The sequence below is a fragment of the Terrapene carolina genome, unplaced genomic scaffold (genome assembly GCF_002925995.2).
Source record: "Terrapene carolina triunguis isolate 2854851 unplaced genomic scaffold, T_m_triunguis-2.0 Scaffold212, whole genome shotgun sequence".
Taxonomy (NCBI): Eukaryota; Metazoa; Chordata; order Testudines; family Emydidae; genus Terrapene; species Terrapene triunguis.
This window is the reverse complement of record NW_020664563.1, coordinates 1,222,532-1,230,839: the sequence shown is the minus strand read 5'-3', so window position 1 is coordinate 1,230,839 and position 8,308 is coordinate 1,222,532.

The following is an 8,308-nucleotide window of genomic DNA, read 5'->3' as shown; positions in this document are numbered from 1 at the left end:
ATTCTGCACTTGATCTTTCTTGCTGATATTGCCAGTGTGTCATGCGAGAGTCAGTCTGCAGCATGTCATAAGTCACTTGTCTTCATTCCTTCTCTGTGCTGCTGTGAAGTGGCTACTGCCATGCTGTAGTTAAAGTGGAAGCTGGCTTCCCATTATAAGCCCCATATTTAACCCTTCCCTAGCTCCTCCAGAAAGAGCTTGATCTTCCTGAGTTTTTCTGTGCCGCTTCTCACTCAAGGTAGAGGCTTTTCTGGGGAGTTTGGTAAAAATCCCAAAAGGAATTTGGATGTTTTAAAAATGAGCCTGTGATTCATTGATCAGACTGTTCCGAAGTGTGGTTCAGAGTATCCCAAACAGGGTTTCACCCGGGGACTCCAGCTGTGCGTGCTTTGTTTGCGTGTGCTTAGCTGGCCTTGCTGAGACATGCCTCTGAGTGTCCAGGAGCTATATTAGTGTTGGGTTTTTCAGTGTGTGAAGAGCTGGGTTTATATTTATGGATGTTTAGTATCTTGGTAGTTTAAACTGCCATGCTACTGACCTGACTGCTGCTATCTGCCAGGCTGAGCCACAGGGGGAGGACACCAAGGGTTGTCTGCGCTGGAGATAAGGTCATATTAATTAACACAATATTCAAACACTCTGGATGTGAAGATGGCCCTGTTCAGATCATTGTCAGCTGGCCCGACTTCACACTCACCTTCACCCTCTGCTTAGACCCAGACCATCCTGTTTAAATGTGACCTTCCCCAAGACTGACTAGCTCTGGCTGGGGGAGCTGTGCTGTGATGGGAGGGCTCTGAGGAAGATGGGGTATGGACTGGGGAGCACATAGAGGGGTGGCGTTAAGCCATGGGCTTGGGAAAGGGCATGCATGGGGGGAGGGGGTGATGGGAGCCCAGAAAGGGACCGTGAGGAGGAGACAGTAGGGCATGCACAGGCATGGTAGGAACTCAGGATGGGGGTACCGAGGAGTGCGAAGAGACCATGGGGTGCCTGATTAGCACAGAGCGGGGGTGGGTAAGATGCAGTGTTTTGTCTATGGTAACTTTAAGAGCTCAGTCTTCTAGATACCAACCTTGAGGTGCGTAAAGTGTCCCCGTGCTAAACCTCTCCTTGCCCACCTCCAGCCCCGATGGGCACCCAGACGTAGCCTCAGCACACCTTGCTGTGGCCTGGAGCAGCTGGTCCTGGAGGGAACACTGCTCCACCAGCCCTATGGAAACGGGCCTTGTTTGGGAAACCTAACCCACCCTTCCTGGGAGAGTGTCAATGGGATCCAGCTGCACACCAGCCCCAACGTCACTGGGACAGGGAGCTTTCCTTGGGCAGCAGGTGACTGGCGTCTCCTCAGCCTGCCTGGCCAAGGGGGTGATTCGGCCCCACAGTTCAGCGAACTTTCCCCCCTTGGGATTTGCTCCCTCTCAGCCAGTGTCCATGTCAGAGAGGCACCCGAGGCTCCCTCAGGTCTGCCCATCTTTCTCTGGCTGTCAGACCATGCCCCACCCCTCAGGGGCCTTTTCCCCAGACATTGGCTGCTCTCATGGCAGTCCATTTGTGTACCCCATGTGGGCTGTGTGCCTGGGGAGACCCTGACAAGTGCCAGAGCTCCCCCCAGCTCTCTAGCAGAAAGCCCCCCGAGATTGTGCCCCGTCATGGGTCTCTCCCTTGCTGGGAAGGAGGCAGCCTCTGTCCCCCAGCTTTGCCCAGCATTCCTTGATTTCCCAGTCCCCATTCTGGGGAACAGGCTGTGCTGGGTCTGTCTCTTCCCTCCAGCCTCCATTAGGGGCTGACCGCACCCTGTCAGAGTTACAGGGTTCAGCTGCTCCCCCAGTGCCAGACATGCCTTCGCTCGCTCACTGCCTCGCCCATCCGACTCTGTGCCCCCTACAGAATGCAGAAATGGAAGCAAAGGTCAAAATAACCATTTATTAGGAGACTGGAATCTCATTTCCTGTCCCAGGGGCCCATCTCCTATGACCTAGACACTAGCTTTGACCTTGGGGTATCTTACAAATTTGGAGGCCCAGCTAAGCCTGTGGGGGATGTAATGAGTAGGTGAAGGATTGTGCAGCAGGGCAGGAAACAGCAGCTGCTTCCCAAACTGGCCATTTCCAGGCCACACAACGCTGGGGCTTGGGTGCTTTGTGTTCAGTGTGTGTATGGGGGTGCTTTGCTCGCTGGATCCCAGCCTTTGCTCCTTTGCAAGGCCCGGTTTTGTTAGGTGCCTGTTCTAAGTAGCAGAGCCAAGCTGTTACTAACCCCTAGAGGGGAGACAGGGCTTCCTGGTGGAGCATAGGGGACGTTCTTGTTCATCTTGGCAGAGTTAGCTACCAAAGATGCTGGCTGGGTTTTTGTTTAATAGCTTTAATAGATTTGAACCAAATAAACCTGCAAAATGCAACCACTTTTACTAGCTTTTGTCTCTTGGATGCCCCGGGAAAGCAGGGCCTGAGCCAGTAAGGATCCTAGGAATTTGTTTCTGGATGTTGGTCCTGGCCACACCCCAATGTGAGCCTTTATGTTCTGCTCCCTAATGTCCCTCTGCGACTTCAGCTACATACAAACATTGCTAAAGCAGAACCAACAGTGTGTTGGAGGGAGGCCTTCCCAAGCGCCCACCTAGTAAGCACTTGGTCGTCTTTACACGTGGCTGTCCTGTTTGCCTTTGAGCCTTGCTGTGGAGCAGTCAGGTTAAAACCAGATCTCTCGGAAGAGCATGTTGATTGGTGCACCTATGGCTGGTGGTATTTTAGCATGATTAAGGGCACGTCTTCACTACTCGCCGGATCGGCAGGTAGCAATCGATCTATTGGGGATCGACTTATCGCGTCTAGTGAAGACACGATAAAATCGATCCCTGATCGCTCTGCCGTCGACTCCGGAAATCCACCGCGGCAAGAGGCGGAAGCGGAGTCGACGGCAGAGCGGCAGCGGTCGACTCGCCGCCGTCCTCACAGCCAGGTAAGTCGACCTAAAATACGCAACTTCAGCTACGCTATTCACGTAGCTGAAGTTGCGTATCTTAGGTCGACTCTCCTCTCCCCCCCCCCCCCCCCCCCCGTAGTGTAGACCTAGCCTAAGGGCAGCAGGAGTCTGTCTCCTGTACTGCTGGATCATAGCAGAGCCAAGCCCCCAGTATAAGCAAATGCATTAGCTCTCCTGTTCATTGTCTGATCCCTGGCAGCTCTCACTTTTTCTGGTTTCCAAACAGGCTGCACACTCAGGTTATGTCTACGCTACAGACCTTACAGCAGCACGACTGTACTGCTGCAGCTGCACCACTGTAAGGCCTCCTGTGTACCTGCTCTATGCCCACAGGAGAGAGCTTTCCCATCAGCATAATTAAATCAGCCCCAATGAATGGCGGTAGCTGTGTTGGCAGGAGAGTGTCCACACCGGCACTTCCATCAGTGTAACTTATGTCGGTCAGGGTGGTGGCTTTTCACACCCCTGATGGACAGAAGTGCTAGTGTAGACATAGCCAAAGAACGCTGCTGCCAAAGCACTCTTCAGCTGAGCCTTTTGCTCAGAGCTGGGATCTGTGTAGACACAGCTTTCTTCGCAGCTGAGCCATTCCGTTCCTACCATTGTCTCTGGCCTGCTCTCGCCCTGGTTACGCGCCATGCAGAGCCCCAGCTTGCTGGGTGCAGTTTGTATCTCCTTGGAGCTGAACATGGCTCCAGGGATGGAAGAGAAGATTTAGTGCCCTCATCACAAATACTATCATCCCCCTCCTGATCTTCTACCTCCCCACCGTTCACTCACTGCTACTAACACCCCACATGCTCAGACACGCTCCACCTCAGTCCCCTCCTCTTTGCCACCAGGTTCTTCCCCCCACAAAGACAAAGCAGTTCTCCCCCTGGCCCCACCAAATCTGCCTCTCTGTCTTCAAAGCTCAGCAGCCACCGTAGCCTACTGGGACTCAAGGTTTCCCTGTTGGCAGGAGTCTCCTGTCTCTTCCTCCCTGCTCTGCGGAGTCAGTGTCATGTACCTACAGTAACTCTCCCTGCCTGTGCCTAGGGATGGGGCACCAGCTAGGAGGAGTCGGGGGCAGGTAGTAAGAGCTTGCCAGGACTCCTCCATTGACTAGTGCTGAGACAAGGGATGGAGCTCCCCCTAAAGGCTCCATGTCATAACAGCAGCCGCTGCACTATTCACACTTCATTCCCATTTAAGGTTTTCCCTCCAACCAGCAGGACTAGAAAAATACTCTAGTATCTAGTAAAAAATGAAAACGTAGTTTCAGCAGCATGGGCCATGCTCAGACTGGGCAAGTGGGATTCAGTCAGGCTGGACTATCAGGTGCTACATGCATACATCAATCAATGTGACAATGCTGTGTGGCCATTTCAAGGAGAGCTGATTGCTGAGTCAAGTACTTCAAGCTCTCCACAGAAGAAACCAGGACTTTAGTCTGGAGATCTTGGATGCTCTTGGTTGATCTCCATTGCCTCAAGTCTCTGCCCTGTGAGCTGTCATGTTTTCATCCCAGCCCTTTGCAGCCTATTGTTCTGCTCCGGTCTGCATAGATCTGTGCCTGAAAGTATCATGTGCAGACGTCACAGCTTCAGTCCTAACCTCTGGGAATTCTGGGATCATATAGAGCAGGAGTACTGGGAAATTGTTGATCCTCTATCTATGCCTTGTTTGTTAGCTCCTGCTAGCCATCAGACATTTAATGGCAGCTCAGACTCTGAAGTTCCCATATTTATTTATCATGTTTGCGCTCTGGAGGGCTTTGTAGTGCCCATAACCTTCAACTAAGACTGTTCTCCACCAAGAACCTCTAGCAACTTCACTGATTGCTCTCAGGGTGGTGAATGTGGAGTAGAAGATATTTAGTCACGAATATCCATATGTAAAATGCATTCCATTGATGTAGTTTAACACGGGCATGATGGCCATGGGTATAGGTACAAAGCTGGCTATTAGCCATAGTGCACAGTCTTTAGGGACTTAAGGTCAATCAGACGTGACCTTTGGGATAGTACAATACTGCGTCAGCAAAGAAAAAAGAATGGTGCATCAGCTCATGCTCTGCCAGTGTACTGGGGAAAGATGTCAGCTGTAGACGCAATGCTGCGCTTGTAGCACAATACAGTTGGAATATGTAGGAGACTTCCAGGGGTTCAGTGAAATGGGGAGAAAATCAGGGCAGCAGCAGATAGAGTTCACTTTCCATGGTTGTGCTGAGATGGTCGTCAAAGGAGTGTTTGGGGCAGAGGGATACGTGCACGGAGAGGAAGTGGAGTGAAATGCTGTCACCAGTTTGTACAAGGGAGACTGGGTCGGCAGAGGGGAGCTGTCAGACGAGGGAACAGTCTCTTGGCCAGTGAGGACAATGAGCGTCACCCAGCTCCTGCTGCGGTTTGTACAAGAGTTGTCTGACTAGAGCAGAGCAATGGCCGAACACACACACCCCACACGCCCAATCTCCTCAGCGCGCAGGGCTGGCTCTAAGCACCAGCGCTCCAAGTGCTTGGGGTGGCACTCCAGCCCCCCCCCTTTTTTTTTTTTGCTTGGGGCGCAAAAAGCCGGGAGCCGGCCCTGAAGCAAGATGTTCCCCGTCAGCTGAAGCTTTCAGGCTGAGCTGGAACTGACACTGCAGTTCTGGCTTCAGTAGCTAGATGGCGCTCATGGCAGCCTGAGTTGCACAGGCTGGACTGCAGTTCAGGCTGCCCTGCCGCTGGAGAGCCAGAGCATCATCCCCGGGAGCTGAGCCCGGGCTGCGGCGGCAAGAGGGGCTCAGCTCCGGGGGATGATGCTCTGGCTCTCCAGCGGCAGGGCAGCCTGAACTGCAGTCCAGCCTGTGTGTGAGGAGCCGGGGAGGGAGGGAAGTGGGGCCCGGGATGCAGGGAGCAGGGAGGGGCCTGCTGCCGCTGCTGCTCTGCTCTGAGTCTCCCCAGGGCAGCGCGGCGTTTCCCCGCTCGAGTGGGCTGTGCAGGGCGCTGCCGGGCTGGGCAGGGGGCGCGGATCCCGGCTCGCGTGCTGACAGGGCGAGTGGCTGGGCAGCCCAAGCTGCCAGGGAACTGCCCCCTCCTGCCCCTGGACCCAGCCTGCTGCGAACCTCCCCCACCTCAGCCCCATGCTGCCTGCCCTGGGCGGGGAGAGGCAGAGCCCGGCTTCGAGCGGGGCAGCGGATACTGCCCCGCCAGGGGATCCTCACGGCTCGGGCAGCTGGGGGGAGTCAGTGTCTGTCCTCTCGGCTCTGCCTGCACGGGGCTGGGGAAGCAGCTGTCAGCGCCTGCCCCTCTCAGCCCTTGCACCCCCCCCATCCCACTTGCAGCCTCTTCACTTGTACCTCTCCCCATCGCTCCTTCGCCGCACCCCTTCCCCTTGTACTCTCCCTTCACCCGCATCTCTCCCCTTGTACCCTCCCCCAGCCCTCTCCTCCCACACCTCCCCCTGCACCTCTTCTCCCGCAACCCTCCTGATACCTCTCCTCCTCCACCCTCCTCTGTGAGTACATCACACCCCGCTTCTCTGCCAGTGTAGAGCCCCCAAGCACCCCCACACCCACTCTTCTGCCTGAACCCTCTTTACTAGATCCCCATTCCTTTCTGGGAACAAGGTTTGAGGGTTAGTCCCTATGCCTTCCATGTGCATTTGGAACACTAAAGATGGGGTTGCGGGGGACGGGGGGGTGAGATTTATACTAAAGTGAAATAAAAATAGGAGAAATGGTTTGATCCCCACTACAAGTGTAAACAGGGATTGCTGTGATGAACGAGGAGGTCACGTTTTGTGGGGAGAGCCCAGGGCTGAGGCGGCGGAGGGGGGAGAGCACTGGTTGGGGGGGGAGCCCAGGGCTGTGGGGCAGCCAACAATTTTTTTGCTTGGGGCAGCAAAAAACCTAGAGCCGGCTCTGTCAGCATGTGATGCTGCAGGCAGGATTTTCACATGTCACTGGTGGGGTTTGTATTGCTGGGGTGGTGGGGGAAGGGCACTGATTTATTCTTTGGGGTCCTTTGAATGGAGTCTGACCTGCATGACAGGCAGGGAGACTTTCCCGGCAATGAAGTGCACTTTGGATGAATGTCTGACAGTGTTTGCACTAAAATGGGGTTGGCACTGGCATGTAGCGCACTGTCTGTAATACTATCGCTGGGTTGGTGTTTGCTTTGCCTGCTAGAGACTGGAGCAAGTGGAGGCCATTGCTCTTATTATGCTAAACTAGCTAACTAACAAAATGCCTGTGCTTTCTTAACCACTCTGTTCTCTAAGCTACCTTTTCCATAGTGCGGGACTTAATGTACAGAGCAATGTGACTGGTAACTGTGAAGCAGCAAGGCACAAGCTGTGGGCAGTAAACAGTTTCTTGGGGAAAATCTGCCCAAGTGTAACTGTAAGTAGAGGTGTGTCTACTTAAACAGCTCATTGCTTGTGGGGTTCAGTGCAGCTGTGTTAGAGGAGATGCAGAAACTGGTGTTCCCTAACCTGTCATCATATTGATGAGGGACAAGGGTGCGGAGGTAATATTTTATTGGACCAACTTCTGTTGCTGAGAGACAAGCTTTGGATCTACACAGAGCATATCTAAAGAGCTCTGTGCAGCTCCAAACCTCTCTCTCTCTCACCAAGAAGAGTTAGTCTAATAAAAGATATTCCCTCCCCCACCTTCTCTCTCTGATTCTGGGACCAACAAGGCCACAACCATGTAAACAACAGAAATATTGGTTCCATGTCTTTTTTTTTTAACTGCTGGGCCAGTGGAAATCCCTCCCCAGAATATTTTGGGGCCATGTCTAGTTAGTATGAAGTAGGACTCTAGCCTTGAAATGATGAATCTGCTCCTAACTTAGGCTATGTCTACACTTAAACCACTTCAGCAGCACCGCTGCAGCACTGGAGCTGCACCGCTAGAGCAGTTTAAGAGCAGACCCTTACTACAGCAACGGGGGAGGGTCTCCCATCGTGGTGGGTACTCCACCTCCCTGAGAGGCGGTAGAAGAACTAGTGAGCTGGATTCTTTTCCTCTTTGTGCAGCAACAGAATTGACTCTGCTCCTGTCACTAGCACACTAACATCTCTGCCAATCCATTGGAGGTGGTAGCATTGCCCATGTATAACTGAGGCCCTGGTTTGGCCTACAGAGCCATTGTTGCTGGTGCTGAAGCAGGAGAGGGAAGGAACCCATCTTAACTCTGGGCCCAGGCAGAATTTACAGGGTTAACTGTTGGAACACTTTCCTTGTAAACTGCTTCCATAGGGAAATCAAGGCAATGGCGTGGGACCAGAACTATCACTGAGTCCCGGTTAAGAGGAGAACATGAGGGAATGTGCAGTGTGCTCTTGTCTGTGTAGA